We start from the raw sequence: 13518 nt of genomic DNA, 5'->3' as shown, positions 1-13518 counted from the left end.
GGGGAGGCAAACTTCGATGCCCTTCTTACTGTACCCTTCATTTATGAATAAAAATTATGAAACAAGTGCAAATTGTTATATGGACAAAAGTCTTTGAACTCTCTATCATAACTTGTAGTTCAAAACGTCTCATAAATATAATAGAACCAGAGAAAGAGTGTGTATACAGTACAACCTTGAAAAATATCTAATACCCACAAAAGAAGGTTCACATCATCCAGTCACAGCTAAGGGTCATGCAGAAAACATAGAGAAATACTCCAAGGTAAAATTAATTACTTTATTTAAAAATGTTAAGCACTTTCATCACAGAAACTTGGGACTTCAACAGAACAGTCAGTAAATAACAATACACCATTTTAAATCCATATCCTAATCATTACTAAAATGTGATTGGACAGGACATTAATAAATCAATTAAACCATTTTAAAAGTTTTTTCAACTCAGTTTACTTCCCTTAAAAAATCATTACAGAGGGACAGTATGTGAAGTTTTGGTGCATACAAATTCATCTTAAAATCTTAGTATGATATAACTAAATAAAATTAAATAAAAATATAATGTATTATAAATACAAAAATTAAAAAAAATGTAATACATTCTTGTAGCCTTAAACTAATTGATGTGCTTGTAGCCTAGAAAATAAATTCATAACTTTCCTGCTCTCATTTTTAACACAGGAATAATAGAAATGTGTTCATTCAATCCAGCGAATATTTTAGCGTCTAAGTGTGTTTGCCACACTAACTCCTTATATTCCATCCAGTTCTCCCAATGACCACCTCTGACACCCTGATTAACAATTTCCAAAATTCCAAAAACAAAGTTTGTGAAGCCTTGGCATACCAGAGAGTGTTCTTAATGGTAAAATATTGGATGGTTTATTATTTAAATTTCACAGGGATAATTATGATAGAATTTCAAATGTGTTAGTGAACGTACACACAAGCTGATTAAGACTAAACAAAAGAAGATATTTAGAAATGACATGGATTATGGGAAAGGAAAGGCATACCCACTTAAAGATAAGAACAATACTTTTTCTAACAGTAACCATGAGAAGATGCCTCACTTAGACTATACAGGTTTAGGGATAGTCAACAAAAATTATATAGACTCTTAGATCACATTGGTGGACAGACCAACATTTATGAATTCAATGACTCTTTAGGTACACCCTCCTCTAAGCAGACTAAATAGCTGGTTAAAAGGTGTCCAAGATCAAGCAATTCATTGAGTTGGGCAATTTGCCCTTACCCCGTGTTTATTCAATATTGGAGGTATCATATATAATTAGCAGCTTGGCCCTGGAAAAAAATGATATTTTATGTATTTGTTTGTTTGTATTTTAAATGTTCTGAGGCTGTTTCTTGGTGCATGGGTTATTGCTTGTAGACATACTTGCTTTTGATATATATAGAAAGAGGGAGAGGGAGAGACAGAGAGAGAGAGAGAAGGAGATATACGTAGATGTTGCAACTTAACTAATAGCTTCCACATGCTTGAAGAATTTCAGATAAACCAAATTTTGGAGTGTGTATGCAGTTCAAACCCATTTTTAATAAATTAATGGAATGATGTTAAAGTTGCACCAGCATATAACTTCCCGTCTCCTTCATTTCTCCTGTTTTTTCTCTGTTGTTCCATCTATGGAATTGCTACTTTTTTCAGTGTAGGGTTTTGATATCAGCATGTGTCTCTATACAGAGAATACTGCATGTATGCAGAATTCCACTGGGCATCACACTCCTGCTTTCTTAAAAAACTTTTTTCATACATTTTAACAATCTAGATTAAAAATAGGAAACATTTTTGGAAGATTATAAATCAATAATAAAAAGTGGAATCACACATATATATATATATATATATATATATATATATATATTAACTTCTGAAGGAAGATTGATATCAACAAAATTACTTTATTATCATATATTTTGTATATATTACAAGCCAGTCTATCAATGCCAGATAATGCAATAATAACTAAATTAGATGACATTGCTATTCTGACGTATCTTACTAAACCTAGAATTGCAGTTAGTAACCAAATTACAACTTGAGAAGGATAGGGATAGGAGTCCCATAACACTGAATCATATACAATAACTTCAGATGTAAGATATATTTGAGATACAATATAAACTAATTAATGGACATATTTGTGACAATTCTAATTTGAAACTGTTTTATCTTCAGTGTAAATAATGAAATGTTATGGGTTTAAAAGAATTGTAGTAGTATTTTTTTTATAAAGCCAACTAGTCATGAAAACATAAAAATGCAATAAAATAATTTTGAAAATGTTATGTTTAGATAGCTCCCATTAAAATGAATAATCTATTTCCCACTGCATATATATCAGGATAAACTGATAGCACAGGTGTTACAAATATGATAAATTAAAAAAAAACTTTCTTCATTGGTTTAATCATTTAAAAGATCATACTGCAATGTTATCTAATAGCATATTGCATATCTATGAATTACATAAGAGCAGTAATGGCATATATCACATTAATAGCACACATACCTACATTATATGTGTGTGTGTGTGTGTGTGTGTTAATTTTAAGAAAAAATAGATGACAAGGGAAACATGAAATTGTGAAATCAACTAGTCTGATAACATGTAGTATGCTTTGAAAAAAAACATTTTACATGGAGGTCTGGCAGTTAGTGCAGAGAATTAAGGCAATAAGCTGTTAACAATCTGCTTCATGTAGAACAAGGTTTCATTTTCCCAGCACGCATTTACTTACTGTGTAATATTGAGCAAGCTACTTAACCAGAAAGTGCTTTGGAGCAATTGGGAAATTGGACCAGGCTTCCTAATTGCCTCCTGGACTGCATGCCTAGTGATTACAGGCAAATATATTACTATCTACACAGAGCATCTGTAACAGTATAAAATGTTAAAATATATAGCACAAAAAAGCAATATGCTATATATGTATTAAAACATAAAAACCTGATAAGCAACATATTTTCTTTGACTCTGAAAAATGAATTTTGGGAAGGTATACAGATACTTAAAGGGTTTTATGGTCAGATTGTTGTATAATTTCAAGAACACTGATTGCAAATGTTTCAATTCATAAATGTATTCGAAAATCACAATATCCATTTTTATGGGCCATTTGAGTAATTGCAAGGAAATTAATTACAAAAAAAAAAAAATAAAAAATAAATATTTCTCCTAATTTTGAAGAGTTTATGACATTAGCCTCATTGTATGCCAGAATGAAATGGAAGTTATACAATTAAGCTCTAAAATGTTAATGTATTGCAGTATCTTCCCAACTTACTTTTCTCTAACTTTAAAAAAAATGAACAATATGGTAGCCAATTATATATGGAGGGGTAAACCACTAAAAAGACATAAAAAAGAGTAAGGTGGATTCAGACTTGCAGATTTTGAGTTAATGGGAGAGCAATCAGTACTAAGTCAGAGCCAGAAGGAAGTCAGAACCAATCTGATTAAAATAGAGTTAGTGTTAAATGGAATTAACAATCAAAAGACTGAAACGATTACACACAATCTGGCATCCACGAGGACTAGACTGTTGGTTTGAATCCAAAGCATGACTAGTCAGTAAAATTAGTATGCAACTTCTCCCAACATCCCCTTTCTGGGCCAATAGCTTGAGTGCTATAAATCAGAAACAAGTATGGTAGCTCAGAGGGCTTAGCATGGGTATTCCTTTTGTAATGATGCAAATATAAAGGGAAAATCTTTCTTTAATGGATTTTCAGACAGCCTACCCTACAGTGGGAAATTAATGGTTGGCAGTACAATCACATCATTTTTGTCCTACAAAAGAACAATGTTGATAAGGAGAGAGAAGAATAGCTGGTGAATATGATAAAACAATTGCAACCTAGAGGGCCACGGCAAAGACAAAAGTATAAGAGTTTGAGAGAATGGTAGGAATATGCCCTTTGAAGTTGAACAATATAATGCAGCCACTGAAAAATAAATGGTCAGGGTTTTGTAAATATGAAATGAGAGGTTATCAGTGGGCACAGTAAATAAATATTTTAATAGGCAATAGACTCCGAAAGGTATCTATATTTATTCTTTTGAAACTAATATACATTTGACAGATAGCCCCTCAAAAAGTTCATAAGAGAAACCCACCACACTCAGATAAATGCTGGAGGTGTGGGCAATTATTGTTGATTATATTCACATGGTATGATACTGCCCTCAAATACACTGGATATGGCAAAATATAATTGAGAGTTTTAAGTATGTCATAGAAAAATCTCTGCTTATAATACAAGATCTGCATTTTTGTTTGTTTGTTAGGATGGTAATGATAGTACCAGTACTAATACATGGGTATTTTATACACATTTTTCAATGCAATACTCTGGTAAACAAATATATATATATATATATATATATATATATATATATATATATATATATATATATATATATATATATATATATATATATATAAAATACTATGACATGGTGGATTAGAAATGTCTTTGTAACCATGGTAGTGTTGACCTTTTAAGACTAGAAGACAACTCCTAAAGACTTGACCATGTTATTTTGCTGCTTAAGTTATAACTAAAAAATCCGTAAATGAGACCAAAACGCTGTCTCTAGCTATGTTTGTAGTATTAGTGAACCGGACCTGGACAAGCGAGGATAATTTTTTATTCAAAACACATATAACAATTAAAATAAAATGATCGGTTTAGCGCTTTCATCTGTGTTCTGATCACAGATGAAAGCGCTAAACCGATCATTTTATTTTAATTGTTATATGTGTTTTAAATAAAAAATTATCCTCGCTTGTCCGGGTCCGGTTCACTAGTACTACAAACATAGCTAGAGACAGCGTTTTGGTCTCATTTACGGATTCTCCTGTTGGTGTTCACATTTTCGGTATAATTAAAAAATGGTACAAAAGTAAATTAGACATGAAATGGCAGGATGAGGCTTGGTCATTGCTGCTATTGTAATGCATGTAATGTAATTCAGAGTCAGTTTTAGGCAACACTACTACTACAACGAACCTTAGATTTATAAGTTCTTTTTTATAAATCTGTTGTGTATTTTTTATGCATTTTTTGTCAGTTATATAATTAAGACATTGGCATGATTCTTTTAGCTAATGTTACAGTATTGTGATGTTCTACTGGTTAATGAAGCTTGTTGTTTTTCACTTTTTTATAATAAAGATATTTTTCAGAAAAAAAATAAAATGTTAATCCAGGGGTTAAAGGTTAGACAAAGTTAAAATCATTATCAGAGAAAAATATGAAATTAGAGTCAGTACTTAGAATTTAAAATTATACTGTACAGGAGAAATTCTAAATTATTTGAAGTGATTTTTGTCTTTCACTTGTGTCTTTCAGCTTTTCCCGGTTAGGGGTCGCCACAGCAGAACTCCGGTCCGCTAATGATTGGCAGTAGATTTTTACATACCGAGTTGCCAGCTCTGACGCATAACCTTCAACGAAGGTACGCCCATTCACACATGTCTCCACACAGAATACACTCTAGCTGAGAATCAAACAGGACAACGTCTTACTGTGAGGCGACAACGTTACCTCAGTACCACTTTTGTCTTTCACTGATTTTCACTGTTATATATACTTTTCTTTAACTCACCTTCAACTGCTCGTAACGTAATAAAAAAGTTATTTTAAAAAAGAAGAAGGTCTATGTTGTCCCTATGGGATATGTATATGTCTCTCTGTCTCTCTCTCTCTACATATATATATATATATATATATATATATATATATATATATATATATATATATATATATATGTTTGTATGTATACACACACACACACACACACACACACACACAGACACTGCTACTAAATAAGCAAGTTAGATAATAGAAAGAAAAGGGTGTTGTCTAATCTTTACATTTATAAGACTGGTAACTTGTTTATTGACTGCAAGTGGAGAGAAATGAAGGACATGTTGGGAGAAGTGAAAAATGAGACCTGCAAGGAGCATGATGATAAGGGATCTGTTGAGTCAGAGTATAACCATGGCGATGTGAGAACGTCGGTTTAGGTATGTTAGTACTGAAAGTGAGAGTTGAGGGTGGGGAAAGTATTATAAAGTGTCACAGTGTGAGGAGCTGCAACTTTGTGGATATTGAAGGATCATAATTAACAATAACTATGATTATTGTGCTATTACAGGTTTCTACATCAGGACTGTATTTTGTCTTTTGTTAAGTAGGTGTTTAGTTGCTGCATAAAAGCTATATTGTTAGATTCAGTTCTAATTTCTAAAGTCAAAGCGTTTCATAGATTGTTTTTTAAAGTAGACCAAGTACAATGAGTCATTAGAGTGATTGTAAGATTTTTATATAGATAGCATGCATTTTTGTTTAGATTATAGTGGCCTTTGAGGATTGCAATTGTAAATATTGCCTTGTATGGCAGGGTGCTTTTTCCACTTGTGTATTATATTATGATTGCATGAGAAATGAGTATTCAAGTCCTTGATTTCCTGTTGCAGTTGTGCAATCTTATTTTAAATATTCTTCCTTACCTTTTCTTTATGCAATATTAGAATTTTGATCCAATGTTGGGAATAGATTAAAGCAACCTGTTCTCAACATTGTTTTAATTCTGAATATACTTTTGAAAACACAAACAGCACTTCCTGAACAACCATCAGACCATGGCAGAGAGGGAATTCAGTGTTTCTTTTAATGTTCTAGTACTAGGATATTATAAGATTACAACATATTATAAAATAGCTGTTTGAATACTGACCATTGGGTATATACCAAACTTAGAAATGCATGGTCTCTAGTCCAACTAACTGCAAAGTTGACAGTTCACTCCAGACAGATCATTACACTGCTTTATACCCCACTGATTAGACACATTATTGAATTCAGTGCTGCATTTGTATCACCTGAAAGGGCTTGGAAGAAGTACAATTATTCCTAACTAGAATAATCAAAGGACTGGAAAAAGTTTTGGAAATCTGACATTTTCAGAAAGGCTTCAGGAAAGATTATATTCTGCTTTTTATAGATGATTAAGAAGTTAACTCTTTCTGATCTATAATGCAATGTCTGAGCCAGTTCTATTTGAAAACATGCATGGAATGAGGAGTAACATCAGAGTAAGGAAAATAATACTACAAATAAATATCACTAATTGAACAAAATGGCGGAAACATAGCACTATTATAGAATGATTACACCCTTACTACTAAAATATGTAAATCATAATGTTCCAGGAACATTTCTATTTTCAGGCCTGATTTACCTTTGCACGTGATGTCCCTATTTTCAGGCATGAGTTATCTCTTTACACAATTTTCTAAATCCACATATAACACATATTTTTGAAGCTGTCTGATATACAGAAAACTGCACTACATAACCAACATAGAACTGACAACAATAATTTAAAGAAAGAGGACATACATCTAACAGCTCTATTTTTTCAGAAGTAAAAATAAAGTATGGTAGAATTTTGCAAAACAATTCATTGCATTCTATAGATTTCACACTTTCTCTTTGATGATACTTTTATATTTTACATTATTTTTGTCACTCTGTTTTTTTTTTTAATTTGTTTCTAAGTAGTATCCCACATTCCTATTGAAAGTAAGAAGAGCTATAGGCCATTTGGTATCCAAATGTTATGCTAATTAGATGTCCAAAGTTTTGGCTGGATATGCTTACTTTTTAAAGGTTTCTGTTCTTGTTTTCAATGTTTGCAGGTTAACTGGTATACCCTTGATAGATATATAAGAAGTAAAAAAATATGAACAAGGGGTTACAGCAGTCAAACTTCTTGTAGGCCAGTAGGTTACAAGTCTGAAAATTGTATCTGTGAACTTATAAATCAATGTCTGTATTTGTTTTGAAGTTTATTAATTGTTCTACAATTTGAGTAAGATATTAAAGAACATGCTATTCCACATAACTCATTAGCATTTCATAGGCACATCATCCTTACTACTTCCCTTTATTTTGATATTTTGTCATATAGTTCATATTGTTATGAAGAAGTCTTTTTGTAAGATAAAAGCTTCAATTAAAAACTTTTTTAACTCTAATATTGATCGTATTTTGACTATTGTTGATTTATTTATAGCAAGCCTTGGTGGATTTCTTTGCTTTTGGTTGACATTTTCTATTTGTTCATATAGGAAGCATTCCCCCTTTTTTAGAGTTTTTACTCAATATTTTATGTTATCAACAGTCAGTTTTTTTTTAACTCTGTTCATTGAGATTTCTTTGCCATCATATCCCAAACCCCTCTTAATTTTTATACACCTTAAAATGCATTCACTACTGTTTCATAGTCTTTGGGCTGTTAAACAATACACAGTCTTTCTTGTAATACATAATATCTTTTAACGTTTACATAAAAAATGTCTCCTCCAAAATAAATAGACTTCTGTTTCATATTTTAACCTTTCTGTTTTCTGTGTTCATTTCTTAAGTATGCCTGGGAAACATTTACATGCAGTCAAAATATAGTACCTCTTCACATCTTTCTCATACTACTTTCTTATTTTGCCTACTTTCTTCTTCTTCCATGACTAGAATTATGGACAAAACAAAAATACAAAAAAATGATTAGGGGAAATTTCCCAAATTAAAGGAACTTGTAAATAATAGAACAATTCACTTAGTAGTTCTCAAAACAATGTCCAGTTTAAGGTGGATTGAAACAACATGTTAAGCCAAAATTATGGTCTTTCTTACAAATTAGAGACACTTGAAAGGTATGTCTTCAGTAACAAAATGTTTATGTAGTATTGGTTTGGCCTCTGTTTATTATCAGGTATCTTTTGTTTTTTCTTTGATAATCTGCCTAATACTTTCCATAATTTGTCTGTAACAATTTCCCTCACAAATCATCATACAATTTAACTTTTGATAACATAAAATAAAAAAACAACTGAAATTTACCCTGACCAGCCTCCCTTCTCGTCTTTCCTGCACAGTATATCCTGTTTTATCCAACAAATTCACAAGCCCCGGGCCACTGTGAAAAAAATTAGCTTTGTATCCAATTCATAACTTACAGTATTTAACATTCAACCTAAGTAAAACACATTCAATTAAAAAACACATTTTCTTCAAAATAGGTGGGAAGTACTATCCATGTATATTATCACTTTTTTTCATTTTATTAAATATTTCCTTAGACTGTTTCATAACATCTTCCTTACTCCAATGCTGGATTCCCAAAACCTTTATGTAAACTTTTATGAAATAATTGCCTTCTATTCTTCTGTTTCCTCCAAGTGTAGCTACACTCTGAAAGACTCAGTTTAGAAAAGGCTTGATGTATGTTAAATTCACAGCACAGCTAGACTCTCTATTTATGCAATATTGTTGAGTACAAATAAGGATGGCACATGCCTGTAACTATAAAGCATGATTCACTTACAAGAGTGACTTAATAAAGATGCATTTGTTACCATGTCTTCAAAAGCAGTGTACTGAAACCCTTCCATTTTATTCAGGGCAGATATTTGTATCTCCTATGATGCCTTGTTTAGGGAAGAGTTAAAGCATTTCTTTAAAGTAGTCCTAAGATAAGTGCCACAATCATTTATCCATTGTTGAGTAAAGATATACTTAAACCCTTAAATGGACTGATTTTTTTTTTCTGGAAGAGGACTTTATTACGTTTTTACTTGCTAACTTTTCAGAAGTTAGCTGTAGTTACAATCCGACATTTGGAACAATTTTTGTTATTCCTAATGTTTCAAAAAAGTTGTTTTGTGATAACACAGTATGCTCACCATAAACAAATAATATCAGATATGACAAATGCAGATGTCTGATATGTTGGGAAACTATTCTTGATATAAACTATCTAATGCCATGTGCAGCCAAAATAGATATTATCAGTGTTCTAAAAGGTTCCTAAGCTTAATCAAACCATGTCCTGCATTTTTCCTGATCTTTAAATACTGTATATAATTATATTGCATAATATTAGTGCCTATATTTAGCCTTTATTTGATTTAATAATATTTAGTTTGTTACCATCATTTTAAAATAATATGTAACAAATGAAAATAGGAAAGCATTGTAAAATGGCTTTTTTGCCACAGTTTCAATAATTTAAGTTCATTGATACAACAAAACTTTAATGTATCAGCCTAGATCAAACTGCAAAATACTTTAAATATTAAATAAGGAATCATATTTAAAAAGTATGCTGAAGTCATTTGAATAAAATAATATGAATAGTAATCAGGTCATAATAAAACTTATTAACTGTAGAAAACTATCAGTTGCTAAGAAATGTTAAAGAAGTTAGATGAGGAGCAGTAGTTTATGAAATGTTGATTTTCTTATGTTTGAGTAAAGTTTTAAACAAATATTTAGTATATGTTATAACAGGGAATTTGATTATAAGAGGTATTGAGACTAAACAGGACATTGGCTAAGTATGGAGGAGGCATTGAATACAGTATATTCTTGAATGTTGTTACGTGGAGAAGAATGGTTAATTTTGAATATTTTTAACTGATTAATGTGAGACCCATCATTTCCTCCTGGAGACATCATTATACTGTTCCCTGCTATCCCATGTTACTATAAATGTCTAACATGAAATCGTTAGCAGAATTTTTTCTGCTTTCTATGAAGTGAAGATATAGACAAAATGAAGCAGTGCATGTACAGTCGTCTGTTTCTATAGTCACTTGGCAGTCATTTGTACTTTTGTCTTTCATTTCTGTTACTTTATAATTAATATGTAGCACTCCCAATCTGCAACTATGCAGACAGACTTGATAAATGGGTTTCAGTCATGACTTATTCAAAATAAGAGTGACTTTGTAATGAAAATATATAGGTTTTTGCATCCCCTGGACCTGATGAACATCAAGCTACTGTCACTAACCAGTTGTCCTGTCACTGGGTGAGAGCAGTATATGGTGCAACCATCACACAGGTGGCAATGGGAGGAGTTTCTTGGTAAGGCATGGGTCTTGGGCACCCATGTCATTGCAGGGGCACACTTCACTCACTGCCTGAGGCATGCATTCTCCCACTTACATGTGCCCATAAGAGCTCCTGTCACTGGCTTGGGATCACCAAGCCTACAACCCCACTCATAAGGCCACTGGGATTGTGCAAACTTCCACTTGCATGACACTATAGGTTCATAGGTAGGTACTAGGCTATTGGCCCAAGGGTCTAAGTAAGCCTAGCCAACAAGGTTCCCTGGCCATCCATAAAAGTTATTTTCCTGTGGCCCTGTTGAGCACAGCCACAGAAGTGGTCCCTGGGGTGAATTTCCTATTTCCCATCCACTCATCAAGATTTTTCTTGAAGGGTGCTAATGAGGAACTCTGCTTGACATAAATGGGTAGTTTGTTCCAGAGTATGGGAAGTCTCTGGGACAGGAATCGATCCCTCCAGCATGTTCTGTTTATTATGGTGACAAGGTTTAGGTCCCTAGAGCGTGTAGCTCAGAGGAATTGGGATTTCTTTAGGTGTAGCATGTCCAACAGCTCTGGGTTTGACATAGCTTTGTATGTTAGGCAGAGATTACCTCGGAGTAGGTGATATGCTGAGGAAAAAAGCTGGAGTTTTTTTTGAGATGGTCAGCGTAGGGCATCTGTCTGAGTCTGGCGATCCACTTTGTGAGGTACTTCTGCAGCCTTTCCAGCTGTTGCAGATGTCTTGTGAGGTACATTCCAAAAAAGGCGTTGTACTCTATAAAGGGTCTAATGAGAGCCGAGTATAGGGGAACAATGACCTCTGTTTTCTTGGATACGAACCCTTTTGTGATGAGGTGTGCCATGTAGAAGGATTTCCTAACTATTGTGGTGATGTGATTATCAAAGGAGGGACTACTGTCCACCTGAGTCCCAATGTCTCTTATCACACATTTGGTGTTAAGTAGACTGCTGCCTATGTGGTAGTTCATGGGTACAGAGTTTTTACCAAAGGAGATGACAACGCACTTTCTGGCATTGAGCTTGAGGCCATAGCTCTGACACCAGGCATCTGTCTCAGTGAGACCCTTCTGTAATATATCCATGTCATTTGAGGACTCAGCTATGGCTCCTAATTTGCAGTCATTCGCCGCAGGCCTTCTGTGTTAGCCTGTACTTCAGAGAAGTAGATACCAAAGAGGAGAGGACCCAGGACTGAACCCTGTGGTACTCCACTTGTCACTGGTTTGAAGTCAGATTTGGAGTCTGCAACTTTTACAGTGTGGGTTCAGTCAGTGAGCCAGTTGGCAGCCCATCTTGTGACATAGGGATTTATACCTAGTTTAGTGAGTTTATCTATGTTTCCAGAATGGGAGATATTGTCGAAGGGCTTGGCGAGTTCAAGATAGGCTGTGTGAACCACCTTACCCTTGTCTATGGCTTTGGTGACTGCCTCAAAGAAGTCGATCAGATTCAGGAGGCATGATCTGCCTTTTACAAACCCGAACTGGGTGGGGTCTAGAGTTTGGAGGTTACCAATGTCTTTGTTTATGAGTTCCATGATGATACATTCCATGGCAGACCAGGCTCATCAGACTGATAGGGCGATAGTTCCCAGGGTCCATGGTGGCTCCTCTTTTGTAGGGTGGGATAACTGTTGCTGTGCACCATTCAGTGGGCATGAAGCCTGGTGGGAGGCTATGACTGAACATGGTGCTTAGGTGGGGAGCCAGTTCATTCAAGTTCTTGTAAAACGCAGCCTGGGATGTTATCCGGTCCCATGGATGTTGTGTATTTGGCTTTAGAGAGTGCAGTTTTTACCTGAATAGCTGTGATTACAGGGACACAACATTCTTCCAGTATAGATATGGGCCCTTTAGGGGGGAGAGGGGGGGTAAAGTTAGCACTGAACCTATCTGCCAGGATGTTGGCAATATCAGTTGGTTCTGTAATTTTTGTGCCATTGTGCTGTAACTCAGAGCAGATCTGGGTGTTGTCATTAAGATTCTTGACATATCTCTAGAATGCTATGTCGCTGTCCTTAGAATCAATGGCGATTTTGTTTTCACAGCTAGCTTTGGAGGATCTTATGAGGGATCTCACCTTCTTACTGCAGCTGACCAGGAAGCTCCTTCACTCATGAGATTTTACTCTCTTTTGCAATAGTTTCTTCCTTCTATTGTAGAGTTTTTTATGGCAGGGGACCACCAGATTGGCTTTCTTTTTTTGGAGAATAGTGTCTTGGCTCTGCTAGGGATAGCACGATCCGGCTTCCTATCATATGATCAAAGTCTTACAACTTCGAATCATTAAAGAACAAACTTTAATGACTGAAGTTGTAAAACCTTGAAGCATATAACAGAGATCGCCATAGTGTGCGGAAAGGGAAGATTCCCTTTACTACTGCACTGTAGTGTGATCTCGGAGTTGGTATATTTAAGTAGCAGGGGGTGCAGGGGGGCTTGTCCCCTGCACAGAGCGTTTTTTTTTTTTTTTTTTACTGTTTTTACTTTTTCTTATTTTTATGTGTGTCGGAAGTTCCGAGACTTTGGTCATTAAAGCTTGTCCTTTAATGATTTGAAGTTT

This window comes from Protopterus annectens, chromosome 3.part1 (genome assembly GCF_019279795.1).
Source record: "Protopterus annectens isolate FY-2018-M chromosome 3.part1, PAN1.0, whole genome shotgun sequence".
NCBI classification, from domain to species: Eukaryota; Metazoa; Chordata; order Ceratodontiformes; family Protopteridae; genus Protopterus; species Protopterus annectens.
Note: the sequence above shows the minus strand (reverse complement) of the source record.